We start from the raw sequence: 15,945 nt of genomic DNA, 5'->3' as shown, positions 1-15,945 counted from the left end.
CAACAGCCAGGGTTTGCCTGCAGCTCTTGGGTCATGTGTCAGCATGCATGTAAGTGGTCCATCACGCCAGAGTCAGAATGAGGCCCCTCCAACTCTGGTTGCTCTCGAAGTTCTCCCAGGCCACGGACAGGATGGACAAGGTCCTCACCGTGCCGGACTCTGTGATCACCTCCCTACGGTGGTGGTCCACCCCAGACAACATGCTCCAAGGGGTCCAGTTCAGGGACAGGGCCCCATTGTTGGAGCTGGCGTCGGACCTGGGTTGGGGAGTCCATGTGCGGAACTTTCAGACCCAAGGCCTGACCCTACGTATAAACATCAACGAACTCAGGGCGATGCGGCTGGCATGTATGGCCTTCCACTCGCACCTGGAGGGCAGGGTAGTCAGGGTCCTCACGGACAACATGGCCTCGATGTTCTATATCAACAGGCAAGGTGGGGCCTGATCCTCTGCTGCAAGGCCCTCGGGCTGTCGGACTTCTGTATAGCCCACGACATCCACCTGAAGGCCTTCTCCCTACCGAGTGCCCGGAACGAGAAAGCAGATCGCTTGAGCAGGGACTTTTCCTCACAACACGAGTGGTCCCTCCACCTGGAAGTGGCCCACCAGCTCTTCTGAAGGTGGGGAACTTCCCAGGTGGACCTATTCACGACTCGGCAGAGCTGGCGATGTCCCCGGTTCTGCTCTGGGGGGGCCTAAGGAGGGGCGCTATCTCCGATGCCTTTATCTTGTCCTGATCAGGCTGGCTTCTCTACGCCTTTCCCCCGTTCCCTCTAATCAGCAGGGTCCTGGAGAAGATAAAGATGGACAGGGCCCGGGTCATCCTGATTGTCCCGGCGTGGCCCAGGCAAGATTGGTACGGGACTCTCACGGGCCTGGTGGTAGCTCTGCCGTGGCCATTGCCGCTCCACCCGGACCTGCTCTCTCAGGACCAGGGTCGCCTCCTCCATCCCAACCTAGCAGCTCTTAACCTCACGGCGTGGCTGCTCAGTGGTTAAGTGGAGAGCAGAGGACATGCTCAGAACATGTTCAGCACATTCTCCTTGAAAGTAGATGGCCCTCCACTCGCCGTACTTATTTGGCGAAGTGGTCCCATTTTTCTAGATTGGCAGTGGACCACGGTGTCTCTCCTGTGACCGCCCCAATCCAGCTTATTTTTGACTACCTCCTCCACCTGAGAGCCCAGGGCTAGGCGTCTTCATCAGTCAGGGTGCACCTGGCAGCCATATTGGCCTTCCATCCTCCAGTGCAGAGGCACACTATATTTTCCCATGCTATGACTGGCCAGTTCCTCAAGGGGTTGGACCATCTTTTCCCATATTCTAGACCCCCTGGTCCCGCAGTGGGACTTGAACCTGGTGTTGGCTCGTCTCACGGGGCCCTCTTTTGAACCACTGGCCACATGCTCCTGGTCTCACCTCTCGTGGAAGGTGGTCTTCCTGGTTGCAATCACGTCGGCCAGGCGAGTCTTGGAGCTCAGGGCCCTGACCTCCGAGCCGCCGTACGTGGTTTTTCATAAAGAAAAGGTGCAGCTCCTCCCACACCCCGCATCCCTTCCGAAGGTGGTCTCCACTTACCACATGGGTCAGGACATTTTTCTACCGGTCCTCTACCCCAAGCCCTGGGCGTTCAGTGAGGAGCGCCGTCTCCATGTGCTCGATGTGCGACGGGCTCTGGCTTTCTACCTTGAGCAGACCAAGCCGTTCAGAAAGTCCTCGCAACTGTTTGTCGCCTCAGCCAAGCACATGAGGGGCCAGCCGATTTCCACTCAATGGCTTTCCAGTCGGATCACTTCGTGCATCCGTACCTGTTATGAGCTGGCAGGTGTTCCCCCCCACTGCCCATTGTGAGGGCACACTTGACTCGGGCGCAGGCCTCATCGGCTGCCTTCATGGCCCATGTCCTTATTCAGGACATCTGTAGGGCCGCCACGTGGTCTTCAGTTCACACGTTCACCTCGCACTATGCGATCGTCTCCCAAACCAGGGATGACGCCGGGTTCAGCAGGGCTGTCCTCCGTCCTGGGAACTTGTGAACTCTTACCCACCTCCAACAGATATAGCTTGGAATCACCTACTGTGGAATACACATAAGCAATCACTCGAAGAAGAAAAGACCTTTACCTTTTCCATAACTAGTGTTCTTCGAGATGTGTTGCTCATGTCTATTCCACATCCCACTCTCCTTCCCCTCTGTCGGACTTATCTGGCAAGAAGGAACTGAGGGTGGGGGGAGCGCGCAGCTCCCCTTATACCATGCCAGGCAGGCGCCGCTCCAGGGGTCGCGAGGGACCCCTCCCGCCCCTCACAGGTACTCCTAGGGAAGAAACTTCTGGTGCCGGTGCACATGGCGAGCATGCACACCTATTGTGGAATAGATATGAGCAACACATCTCGAAGAACACCAGTTACGAAAAACGTAACTGTCCTTTTTTAAATTAGTACCTCCAAAACCAGAGAATAACATTGAGGAACTCCAGGGTACTAGGAGCCAGAACGGTTGTGACTTACTCAGGACCACGCAGAGCCAGCAGATTTCCCATTGAAGTCAAGGGGACTACTCATGTGCTTAAGTACCTTGCTGAAATGGGGCCTAAATGAACAGATTTTGTCCACATTACATAGTATTTAGAGTAGGACTGGATTTACATAGGTATTTAAGGTGCCTAAATATGTTGCAAATACTGGCCCATACTCTTTAAAAAGGTCTTGGTAGAGATTTAAGGAATGTAACAGTAGGTGCAGCAGAGACTTGGATGGTAATATTTCGAAGGAATTCTTTTCCCAAAGTGTGTCTGAATGGCATCGCCTGTGCACTGTCTCCATATTTATCACGCCAAGGATCTCAAGGGAGCGTTTCTATGTTTGTAACGTAGTAGAAGCACATTTGCTGGATTATGCAGCGAATAATTTCAGAACATTTGGAAGCTTAACGGCAATTTTTTTTTTTAAAGTGGAATAATCGGGCTTCCTCTACACATGTCTCAAATTAGCACATACAGCGAAGGTGTGTATAGACCATAAGTAGGGTGATTATCATAATTTTAACATTCATCTTAAGTTTTTGCTTCTACTGTACACAATATTTAATGTAAATGTTACCATTGTATTCTGTTTTCCATGTACCGTTTTTATGTGCATACACTTCACACATACATGCAGGGAAATTACCCTGAAATCATCTTTGATTCAGTGTTGGGTGACGGCTCAACAATAGAAACTGCTGTTCTTAGTGTTCTTAGGTTGTTTCCCAGCTTTACTTGTTATGTCTGATCTCCGTTGGACTTAAAGTCATTAATCTTCCTCATGTTTTCGCCAGTAAGGCAAATACAAGACAGATGTCCACATCTGGAAGGTTAGTTCCAGCCATCATTATTGCTCTCAAATAGTTTAAATTACAGTAAGACTATTTGGAGAGCAATAAAGTAAGAGGAAATTTTTAAGAACTCTGAATATGTTATTTTGGTATCCATTAAAAATGTTTAGCAGCTGTAATTTTTCATTCGAAATGCTGTTAACCTAGTGAATAAATATTGCAGAGGATTAAATATCTGTGTTACATTAGAAATGGATTTTCAACTTATTTTGTACACCTGTATGCAGTAGTAAACAAACAAAATGTTACCAAAATGTTTAGAACTAATTCAGCTAATTAGCGAGGATCTTTTGCTTCCCTTGACCCTGGTTGGCCATCCAAGGTCTGGGCATTATATTTCTGGTTACAGTATTGGACAGCTAGATCGTGATAGTGAATGGGGTTTTGCTTTTTGTGGAAGGAAGCAAATTCCTCTGCAGAAGGGGTTCAGAGGTATTTCATCATTCTGTCACTGCAGAACGCCAGGCACAAAGTCTAGACAGGTTTATTGGCTATTTTCAACAGTTCAGAAAGGAGAAAGATGGACTCCTGAGGGAAGAACTGCACTAACTTTATTCTTGCACTTCTTAGTGTAAGTTGTGCCTACAGGGCATATTTTTATAACAGAAACGTTTATCAGGGTGTGCATTAGGTTCCTCTCGATTCCCACTTCAGTTGCATTGTGTGACGAAAGGCCAAAAGCCACATGCCTACAGCTGAGGGAGAAGGGCCCCAGTAGCTGTCTAATGCACCCTTTGACATAGCAGGCAGAATGGCTCACTAACCCTAATTTTTCTCCAAAACACTTGTGAAGCCTCATGCAAGGTGTCCTGCTGTGGAAAATACTGCATAGCAGAAGAACAAGAGGAAATTATTTTTTCTAACCTTTATTTTACAAATGGTCTCTGGCTGTTCTGGAGTCCTTCTCCCTTCCCCTGGGCCCAGCAGCCACTTGTGACTCAGCAGCCCTTGCCCTTTTAATTATAAAATCTAAATGGTGACTATTGAAGAACTCTTCATTTGGCATTTCCAATACAAAGTGAGTATAAGGGCTCCGGAACCATGAACTGCTGTTGCCAGGGCAGCTTGGCATTTAGAGAGCAGGAAAGTTTAAAATGTGACCTGCTTCCCCGCCCTTCAGCTGCCTCCCTTCAATTATTCCACCCCCTCCCCCAGGCCACGCTGCTAATATCTCCCCCACACCGCATACCCCTTCATTTAAAATAATGGATGACGATGCGGGTTTCGTTCTGCAGTGATTCCATCCCAGCCATGTCCCATTGAGAACTGGTACATAGCTGTAGAATGATCAAAAACCCAACCAGCTTCTGTCAATGTGTCCAGCCATGACCCCTCATGTCTATTAGGGACTAGGCTGAGACTGCTAAATGTATTTCAGTTGGGCTCCAGGTGAAAGTCAAAGCCGTTAACTATTTTGCCATCAAGCTCCATAATAAGTCTATTGAATGAGCAGAAAGAAACTGTATATTAAGCAATGCTCCTCAGACCTTTTGAGAGAATCAGTCCTCTATGATGCTAGTCAAGTCATCAGCAAACCTCTGTTGGCAGAGATTCATTTGTGCATGTGAAATTAGAGAAGTGATTTCTTGCATACCCTGGCTATGTATTTAGAGATTCTCAATTAGCTGATCCAAGCTACGTGTCATTAGGTTGTGGACCATATTTTTGTGGCAGTTTTATCTCCTAAGCACTAAATTTGCTCTGAGTCTGGAGACCAGAACTGAGCCATAGACTCTCAATGTGTTCTTGAGCCAGTTGCATGTCATGGTTGGTACTGTACTATTTATGCAGGAGGAAAGCAAGATCTAGCTGAAATGATAATGCTGAAATTAAATATGTGACAACAAAATAGGAAGAATCGCTATAAAACTGAGCAAATGCAGACAACTTTATACTGCCAAACACATTAATAGGTTTTCATAAAATCATTGAAGGATAAGACCGAGAAGGATAGCAATCAGCCTTAAAGAAAAGAAATTATTAATCTTATTTTCCTTATTAACTGCTTTCTTGACTGGTTGCAAATGATAACATATTCTGCTATTTCAATTTCTTATAGCTGAGTTCCACATAACTGAGCTTGAAAGTGAAACAGCTGTGTGTGGGAGATGGAGATGCATGCATTTATTTTTGATTTGTGCAATGTCTATCCCAAACTCTAGGGGCTTAGTCCTGCAAGGTGCTAAGCACTGCTGTGAGGTGCTGAGTCCCCTCCACTCCCACAGCATCTTGCAGGCTCAAAGCCTCTGGTGCTTTGTAAACTGAAATATACAATACAAAAATGGATTAATCATATTCAGTGAAGTACCCAGGCAGGAATCTTATACCCACCCATCACAATAGGACCCATAGTAGCTCCTTATAAAACTGTCTATGTATAAAGGAGGATGCATTGGGCATCAGTAGATCTGGGCTCACCCAGATTGACCACTGACTTATTGTGTGACCTTGGACATGTTACTCAACCTCTATATGCCTCAGTTTTTTTAACTGTAAAATGGAGTACTGTAGCAACATTTGCCATCTTTGCAAAGAAGCTAGACAAATTCGGACTGGAAGTAAGGCAAAGTTTTAATGGTGAGAGTAATTAACCATTGGAACAATTTACCAAGGGTTGTGGTGGATTCTTCATCACTGACTATTGTTCAATCAAGATTGGATGTTTTTCTGAAAGATCTGGCTAGGAATTATTGTGGGGAAGTTCTCTGGCCTGTGTTTTATACAGGAGCTCAGCCTAGTTGATCACAATGGTTCCTTCTGGCCATAGAATATATGAAAGCACTTTGAGGCCACTGGAAACCTAACATTTTTACCCTGTACGTTTTACGACGTTTTTCCTCTTCCCTGCTCCAGTTAGGTATTTTGTAACAAAATACAATTCACCTTTTCCTCCCCTTAAGGCTGCTTTTATTCATTGTCTTTATGCTGCTCTCATTAATGCTTTGTATATCTAATCCTTTCCTCTTTTTCCCACCTTTTTATGTAATTATATTGCCAAATGATAAAAGATTTGCTCTTTTCTAGGCAAACTGATTTTCACTGGAGCTTGGGAGATGCTACCAGGTATCGGACTGTAGGCTGATATATTGCTGAGCTATTCGAACAGGGTGGTAGTCTGACTAATAACACAAATGCTTTGCATTCATATAGCTCCTCTCATCTGAGTATCTCAAAGCACTGTGCAAAGGTGGAAAGGTCTTTATAAATGGCTTGAAGCTCTCAAGGGGAGGAGACAAGACAACCTCAAAGAGCAAAGCAAAGATGTTAAAAATAAAATTTAAATGTAATTCTTCCCATTTCTCAGTTCCTAATGTGAAAATTATTAGCTTGGTGGAGACTGAAAACAGATGGTGAGCAGTTTGGAGCAGATAAGCACGTTATTCAAAATAAACATTCGCTGAAGCTGGGAAGGTGACCAGCTATATTTCACTCCACCCTATTTACATTATCAGGTCAAGTTACAGTGATGCGGCTTTTAGGCTGCATTAAAATTAACAGGATCTCCTGGAAAGCAAGGAAATTGCAACGTGTCCTTTTAATCATGGACTCATTTGGGCTGGAATGGACATCTAATAAACCCCTCAGCTTCAGGGCAGTATTGATTTAATTATCCTAAACCATCCCTAGTAGATTGTCAGCAGGATCTAGTTAACAACCGAATAGCCCCCAGAGATGTTAACTCCATCCCCTCCCTTGCCCTCTTGTTCCTCTTCTGAACCATGTTTCTCCTAGTGTTCAAACTGAGGGCTTGTCTAGTTGGGATGTGGGGCACGGCAAGCCAGTGGGTGAATCTGCAGCAGGCTAGCTTGCTGCACAGTAACATCCTGTCTGGACAGTTCTACAGCACGCTAAAAGTTCTAAAATACATAACTTTGCTTTATCTTAAACCTCTTGTTCTGTCCTGTTCAACTATGAGAGTCCACAAAGCAGCCTGAAGGGATGTCTTAAGTGGTCTGAGTCTCCACTTTGACGTATTCACAAAAAGAAAAGGAGTACTTGTGGCACCTTAGAGACTAACAAATTTATTTGAGCATAAGCTTTCGTGAGCTACAGCTCACTTCATTGGATGCATTGTAACTTCAGGTTCATGACCCTGGAGGATCATCTCAATCTTTTTTACTTACACGGCAGATAAATGTGAGTTCCATGCATTTGGCTTTTTTTCGGGAAGGTGGCTCTTTAGGATGAAAGACGGTCCTGTCTGCTCTGCAGGGATCAATGATCCCTGGGCACTTACTGTATAAGTAGCATTTTGCCCTGCTGTCTCAGCTAAAATGTCCCCTTTCCCTACTTCTATGTTATGCGCTTCTCCCACCCTTACCCACTGAAATGCAGCTTCTTGAGTGAATGTATACAGAATCCTTCACTCCAGAAAGGCATCATGTAAAAACAAAATATGGCTACTTTACAGACTTTAGAATCCAATCATCTGGTGGCAAGTGCCTGGCTGACTCTGATCACTCCAACTGTGATGAACAGTGGGTGGAGAGGGAAGAGGGCTCTTTGGATATATGGTCGGTCTTACTATAAACAAACCTGTGAGCATTCATTTACTTTGCGTGGAGATGCTCTCCTGCCTTGCTGCTTCTAAAATGTTTTGTTTTTAATACAAAATACAGAAATCAGTTTAATAGCAAAGTTGGTTGAACCCAGCAAACAGGTTTGTGTGTTGCAGGACAGACACTGCGCTGGTTTGTAGTTAGGATCTACAAACTAAGGGCTTGTCTACACTTGAAATACTACAGACGCACAATTGCAGCTGTGCTGCTATAGTGCTTCAGAGTAGAAACTACCAACGTGGATGAGAGGGGTTCTCCCATTGCGGTAGGTAATTCGTCTCCCAGAGAGGTGGTAAGAATTCTTCCGTCGACCTAGTGCTGTCTATACCAGGGGTTAGGTCGGCTTAACTATGTTGCTCCAGGGTGTGGATTTTCTACTTCTGAGTGACGTAGCTGGGTCAGCCGACTCTTTCAGTGTAGACCAGGTCTAAATTCAGATTGAGGCATGTACTTCCTTAATTGAATTAACTTTTCCAGCACTGAATCAATTAAATACATGTACAAACCGGAATAGCCTTATAATCTTGAGCTTATTAATATATAAAAGGCAATTACATTGTCTACGTACCATATTAGCCTTTGTTCCATTCTTCCCAGCACTGTATACTTGCCTGAAAGCTCACTGCTCTGGCTTTTGTACCAGGATCGACAGTTACTCTTCCACTTCCACCATTACTAGCTTAATGCTAGCAGCCAGTTTTGTCACTGGGAAACTGCTTGTGCTCACCTTTTAAAAACTAGATTATTCCACATTGTGTATTGACCAGGTGATGGATGTGCCTATCCCAACATTCTGATTCCTTTCATAGCAATCCAGCCTCTCTCTCCAGCTACTCCCAAACAGCATTGCTTAACATTGTGAGGTCCGTGGCACAGCATCCTCCCACCATCGGTTCCACTTCGCTTCTAGTTGAACCTTCTCTTCCCTAGATGACTTCCCATTTCTCCCAGCAACACTACCTCCGTCTATTGGGACGTGTTTAGGTTTCTTCTGTCCCGCTCCAGGACTGTGCAGTCCTCAAATATGCCAGGATGCCAACTTTTTTATACTGGAGCTTAATGTTATTATGTAACAGGTTCGCAAACACTTTTTATTAACACATGTAAATCGCACATCCTGATATTATCCTATCAGCCTTTTGGAGTCATCCAGTCCCTCCACTGGCCATGGTTATTTCATACTATACTTCTTCTTATCCTCACCTTGAATTCTCGTGGTAGCTGCTTATCTAGCTTTTGTCCTGCAGTCCTTTATTTCTTGTGGTTCTCAGTTTCTTTCTTAATTTCCAAAGACTTTAAGATAGAAATTAAATGTTTAGAGTCATTTAGACACACCCTAGCAACCCAGCTATTTTGATTGTGTTTTTTACCTTTTTCAAAACCATATGAATGCAAAGGATTATTAAAACAGACTTTTCTTTTTATAGTTTACAGCGTAAGTAGAATTTGGCTATTCTTCTGAGGTCACCCATCATAGCAACACTCTCCTTTTCTTAAGTGCAATAGCAGGAAGGTTTACTTAAAGAAAGTAAATGTCTTGAAAACCTGTCTTGGTTGGTGTTTAAACTGTTGAGTTGAAAAAGTGTGTATATTGTGGACACAATAGGGCATGTTTAATGCTCAGCTGTTGCTGGAGAGCTGAGGGGAAGAACTTCTCTGATTTGTGAGTGAAGGCAAAGGTGGTCTGACAGCTTCTTCCAGAACCTGTTCTAACCTTGTTCATTCTGGGACTTGATCCTCCACTAGAACTTAGCCTGTGCTTGTTAAATGAGAAGTTGATCAGCAGTGCTATTCTTAACTGTTGTTCTTCTTTGTCTGCTACATTAAGACAACAGTTAGGGAGCAAAATAAAATACAATGCAACTCACCTAGAAAATCTAGTCAAACCAATTACTGGAGTGCCATGTAGTATATGTTGCAGTTGGCGGGCAGGGGGTGTCACGGGGCATACTCACTGCTGGTGGCACCTTCTGTTGGCCATCCAGGGGATTAGTTCTGCAAGGTACTGTGTCCTCCTCCAGCGGTGTCTCTCCCACTGTCTTCTCATTCTGAGGCCCACTTGCTCCAGGAACTGCAGCCTCCTTTCGTGACTCAGCCTTCTGGCCAAGTCACAACATTCTCCCACCCTTCCGGGGGGCAGGGAGGGGTGTGTGTAACAGTCTTTCCCAGACCAAATCGTCCCAAACAGTCCACTCTTCTCTGCCTCGTATTTGCCATGTCTCTAGTGGCTGGTAGGGGAACCGGGGCCCACCCTCTACTCCAGGTTCCAGCTCAGGGACCCTCCAATTAGCCAAGGCCTGCACTGCTATCCCTTGCTACTTCTCCTACCTTCCTGGCTTTTCCCTTCTTTGGGTTCGCCAGGGAGTAACTGTTAACTACCCTCTACAGTCCCAACACACCTCCCTCTTCGCAGGGAGTGACTGCAGCCTGCCTTCTTGCAGCCCCTTTCTGTTGCCAGCTTCCTGGTTTATATAGGCCCTGCCTGGCCCTGCCCAGTTGAGCCTTGTGTCTAATTAATCTCTGCTCCCTGGCTCCTCCTCCAGGTGCAGCCTGGACAGTTAATTGGGCCTGATTTACCCTCTCAGGGCCAGTGAGTATACCCCATCACAGCAGGATACAGTACAGCTTTGTGGTCAGCAGTTCCTTGAGTGGGCACAAAATCAATCCAAGCTCTTGAATGCATGGATCAGCATTCATATCACACTCCCAGTCAGTGCCCGGCCCAAGCCGGGGAAGCTAATGATCCAACCAGTGGACCAAATTCAGTGATGAATCCTGGTCACGTGTCACCTGAGGCACGTTGCGCATACGCTAAGAAGAACAATGCACTGAAATTGATTTTCGCCACAAGGACTTCCTTAGTGGCACCCCCCAAACTAAACGGCTTCCTACCTCCAGGCCATCCAATATACAAAATCACAAGCTTTGCTATTACAGCTGAATAACGTGGAAATCAGCTGAAATCTGTATTGATTAATCATTGTAAAATCTGGTTTTCAAACTCCCTGTGTCTCTGTTGCTTTTCTCCATCACATTTGAGAGGATGGAGACCCTAATGGTTGTCAAGTAAAGAATAAAACAGAATGTCAATGGCCAGGATTCTTTTAAACAAAATGAATCTTATTCCCTGGTAACACTCCAGATTGTTTCAGGTCAGTTCAGTATAGTTTTCCTCTCATCTTGACACTGGCAGGAATATTCTCTTGTTCATTCAGCACATCTTCATTAACCAGTCAACATTTGCTATCTCTGGATGTGAAGTCAACACAAGTCGTCATAAAATTATGATGTTTGACAGCTTGATGGCAAAAGCTGTGTGCTAAAAATATGTTCAATCTGTGTCCTGCAGGCAGTGTTTGGAAAATAGCGAATTCATAAATGTTTTTAAAATAGATCCAATCAGCACCTTCAGACCAAACCATGTCAGCTAACATTCCCACATGAGACAAGGAACAGCGAGTTTGATAGCTTTGTAAAGGAGCAGGAGTTAGCACTGAAGTTTGTCTGGAATTTGGAAGGAAGCCTGTTTGAAGTATAACAGATTAAGATGTCCAATTTAGGAAGTGATGCTAAATGGACGTTCCGAGTAGTCAAGCTATTAAGTGCAACTGCTTTTCTTAAAGGGGGGCTGCAAGAACAAAGGCAGGTTTGGAGGAAGAACTTCAGTTTGCCAATGTTGTCTTGTTTGGTGCTTCTTATGAGCTTTGTACGTCAGGGAGCTGAAAAGCATCCTAACTTGGATGTGCATTTGGACTGAGCTCATGTCTCACTTCCTGCCTCCAAACATGCACTTGATTCTATTCAACTTGATTTCAGATAACTGGCAAATTCTATGACTTTCACTCAGTTTGAACAGCCACTGGGTGTCCCCTCTCCCTAACCACAACTGGAGATCAGCAGTTGGAGACTGAATTAAAATCCTGTTACTGATGAGCCATCAAACCTTCCTAAACAGTTCAGTGTGAGAAGAAAGCAATGTTCCTTCAGCCCTTGATGGGAGAGCTGACCTCCTCATCAGTGTCTGCACTGCCTCATTTTAGCTCATTTTTCTCTGTGTGAAGTTGAGTAAAAACCCATATTATTCCCATTAAAGGGATATGTAAAATCAGAATGTTTAGAAGACAGATATGTCCTTATCTGGGTTACAACCACCACAATCCAGTAATCGAAAGCTTGTGAAATCTAACAGCGTTGCTTGCTTTTTGTATTTCTCTCATGGTGAGCCATGAAAACAAGCCACTTGATTTCTTGTGAGTTTTGGCTTTCAGGTTCTTATGGACTGCCACAGAGCAATGCAGTGTTTCACAAGTTATTACAAGTACATGGGATTGTTTATTGGAGGTTGAGGGGGTGGGAATTCCATTGAACTTTTATTATAACTGACAGTGGCAATATTTCTGCTTGGGCTTTGTTTAAAAAAACCAACCAAACAACACTTTATTTTTAAAAATGTGCCTTTGGTAGTGTTTTGACAGTATGTTTAGTATGTCCTGCAAATGGTTTGGAAAGAGAGATCATCAAAGTCAAGGTTCCATTCCATGCTCTAGTGAGATCGTATGTCTCGTGTTATGTTCCCCATATGCAGTTGTGGGAACAGGTTTCACAGGAAAGGGGTGAAGAAAACAGAGTATGAAAGGGGTACTGTGCATATGTTTGCATGTAAGCCGTCTTGTTGGAGATAAAGGCAGGAGAGAATATTGAATTTTGTAAAGCTAGAACGGGAAGAACAATTTACAGTGAATGACATTTATCAAATGTAGCTTCTTTTCTGTTTTTGTGAATTATCCTGCCAGTCGATTATAATTTCCATGAGTTAGCTCACTCTTTGCATTTATTCAAATGATTTGTGCAAACATATTTCAGTTGCTGAGTAGCTCACAAACTATGGAGTAAAAGTATTGGATGTTTACAGTTAGAACTGTTTTGACTGAACGCTGTAGAATCCCATGGTGTGTTTCTGTTCCCTGACCAGATGAGTGCAACTCTTAGCATGACGTTTCTGGTGTGAATACTGTTGGATTGCAAATTCAAAATTTGTTCTCTGTGAATATTCTGGAATGCTCGTCTGATTCGCTGTTGGTTCTCTTCCCCTCTCCCCTCCCCCTCCAATTTTCTGTCAATAAACTTATTTGCTAGAGTATTTGCAGGAAGTGAACACACAGGAAAGATGGACACATTCAGTATGAATTAATGTAAAAGTGTGAACTAACACTTGCATACAGAAGTGTACAGTATATGGCCAGTGTCTTGAATAATTTCTCTGGTCGCTTTCTTGGCGGATGGGAAGCTGAGATTTGAACAAAAAATTACTGATGTGAAACAGGGTTTATATAAACTAAAAGACACACCTGCTGCTATATAAATACTTTAGAACTGCAGATTTGATTTGATTTGATTTTTAATTGTGAGCGATCCCAAATCCATTGAAATGGAGGGAGTTTCTTAATTGCTTGAGTATGGGGGTTTTACTGTATAGTCATCTCTGCTCACGCTGCCAATGTCACCTCTCTAATCTCACAGAGAGGGAGATTGTTGGAGTGCAAGATCCATTTGTTACCTTGCTGACCTTAAGGATAATTTTCCACAAGGAGAATAAAGGAGAAACCTGTGGTCTGGTGTATGCAGGAAAAACAGGTGCGTATGGCTTGCCTTGGGGATTTCAGGCCATCGGTGATAGTGCCAAGTGGTTGGTGCAGAAGGGCTCTGGCACCAGGTTGTTCCTTCTATGCTTTCACAAACCAGCACCTTTGCTGAGGAGAACAGATTGTTGCCATAAACTGCAAAGCAGCAGGTTTTGTGATTATAATTCAGTGAAAAACTTCTCAGTTCAATCAGTTTCCCTTTTTTAAAAATAGGATTGTTCCACTCAGAGTTTAAGCCCTGGTACAACTGTGTTCTTTAGTGCTGATTGATAACTTGCAGAAATGACATCAGTATGTAGTATTTATGTATTTATACAGCACCTAAAGTGAGTTAAGCACAGCTCTCAGTGGGCAGTTCCTTATTAAGTTTCTCTCAATAGCTTCCATCTCCAGTCTAGAGAAGTGTAGTTGGACACAGGTCTGGGAGCCAGGAATTTCTGAGTTCTAATTCAGAATTGGAAACTGATTCCTTCCAGGGCTTTAGAAAAGTCACTTCACCTCCGTTAGTTTTTTCCGGTTGTAAAAATGTTTGTGCTTCTTACCTCTACTGATGGTTAATGCTTTGACAATGAGAAGGGCTGTTCTAGCGCTAAGTATTATTTGATGTTTCTAATCAGCCCCAGAGGTCTAGGTGGGTCCTTTCTGCCTTTTAAGTCCTCACTAGTAATACAGATTATGCTATCAGAAGCTCACGGACCATTCTCTTGTTGCTGCACATGGCGGAATGGATTCCAGCTTGCTCTGCAGTGCTGATAGAAGTTAGATTTGTTTTTTGGCAGTGAAGGAGCTGTGAGTAGCAATTTGCTGTTTTTCTGTCGTGCCTTCCTAACATAAACATGCTCTGAACTCTTTGGTGGGCTTGTTAGACAGGAAAGTGCTTCATTATATATAAACAAAAAACTGCCCAGCCCTCCTTCATGGCAAGGGAAATGCCCCATGTGCCGTGTCACCTTTCAAAGTTCCAGAATGCTTTTTCCTTTGCCCATAGCCAATCAGCATTGAAGGCAATTAGTTTCAGCTGTTATAAAGGTATCCAAGCAGCTGAAGTTTTTTTGTCTTACACTAGAAAGAATCCAAACTTTTCAGTCAACGCTTCTGGAGGCATTTCAGTGCATTGCTTGTGGGCTGTGTTGAATTCCAGCTTATGCCAAGTGGTGAAGGTTGAAACATGTCTAACTACTATGCTCTCCTCCAGGCCTTTGGCAGCCTTGCTGAAAAAGCAGGTGGTCTGCAATGATGGTTCCCTTTGGGTTCTCACACACTGCACACAACACATAGAAGTGAAAGACAACTGTCAGTTCCTTCCTTCCCTTGCTCCCTCCCCTCCCCGTCCCTGGCCAAAAAAAAAAAAAAGTACCAGGGCCCAGATGGATGTGCTGGAAATCTTTCAAGGATTTTAGGAAGGGCATGCTACCACATCGTCACAACACATTCAGGAACTAATCAGATGAGACAGGCATCGGTTTCAGGAGCAGAAAGTGGTCAGCACATTGTTGAGGGGGATGATCTGGATCACATTGTCTCACATTACTCCTTTTGGGTCACACACTTATGGATGAGCTGCATGCCAGTGTCATCAGAGCAGCAACAATAAGCATCCATGGTCTCTGAATAATATGCTGGCGGGTTTTGGGCTTTGTCTTTTTCTGCAGGAAAGTGGAGAGCTATCTCAATATCAAATCCTATTGGAAACAAGAAACAGAGTTTTTATTGATGTAACTAGTTGAGCTCAACCCCTAGAGCCCTCCACCTGGGGTTGATCTCGACTAGCTATATCGAGATTAAAAACTATGGTGCCGTGTCTCCACTAGGATTTAACAAAGAGTTAACTGTCCCACCTTTTTTGCAATGAAGACATGACCTTAAAGGTGAAGTGGGATGATGTTTTATAAAAACTAATAGTTTTAAGAACCCAAATCCTTAGGAAAATACTGTACTGTATGTGCATCCATACATTTTATAGTCTTGATTTTCAGTGCCCACATAAGTACTCATCTATTCAGATGTACTTATCTGAATGTTCACACATCCTTCCTTTTCTGTGTGCTCGGGTAGCCCTGTATTTCTACAAGGGTGCACAGCCCATGCTATTCACAGAGGGGAGGTGTTCATTTGACACCTGCAAACCCACACCTGCTGGGGCACTGAATATCAAACCCTGAAACAAAAGAGCTTTACAAATGTCTCCTTTTCTTACCTGTCAAAGCCAGAGTTTGTTTTTTCCACCAGCCACCTGTTGGCATCACAGGCGCCTTGTAAAGAATGTAACTCTGCCTTGCGTTGTGTGATGGTGGTTCCCTAGAGCTATGTGCCTGACCTCAGGGTTTAATGAGGGATGGAGATGTGAAAGTCTTTCATTTTCACCTGC

At 44.2% G+C, this 15,945-nt stretch overlaps 1 protein-coding gene across 3 annotated transcripts in view; it reads left to right on the top strand.

Moving 5' to 3' along the window:
- The window catches only part of CBFA2T2 (CBFA2/RUNX1 partner transcriptional co-repressor 2), a 98,035-nt gene that overhangs the window by 56,298 nt on the left and 25,792 nt on the right, over positions 1 to 15,945 (top strand). The gene's annotated exons all lie outside the window — the stretch shown is intronic.

This window comes from Caretta caretta, chromosome 13 (genome assembly GCF_965140235.1).
Source record: "Caretta caretta isolate rCarCar2 chromosome 13, rCarCar1.hap1, whole genome shotgun sequence".
Classification (NCBI taxonomy): domain Eukaryota; kingdom Metazoa; phylum Chordata; order Testudines; family Cheloniidae; genus Caretta; species Caretta caretta.
The sequence above is the reverse complement of the archived record's forward strand: the minus strand, read 5'-3'. Positions and strand labels throughout refer to the sequence as shown.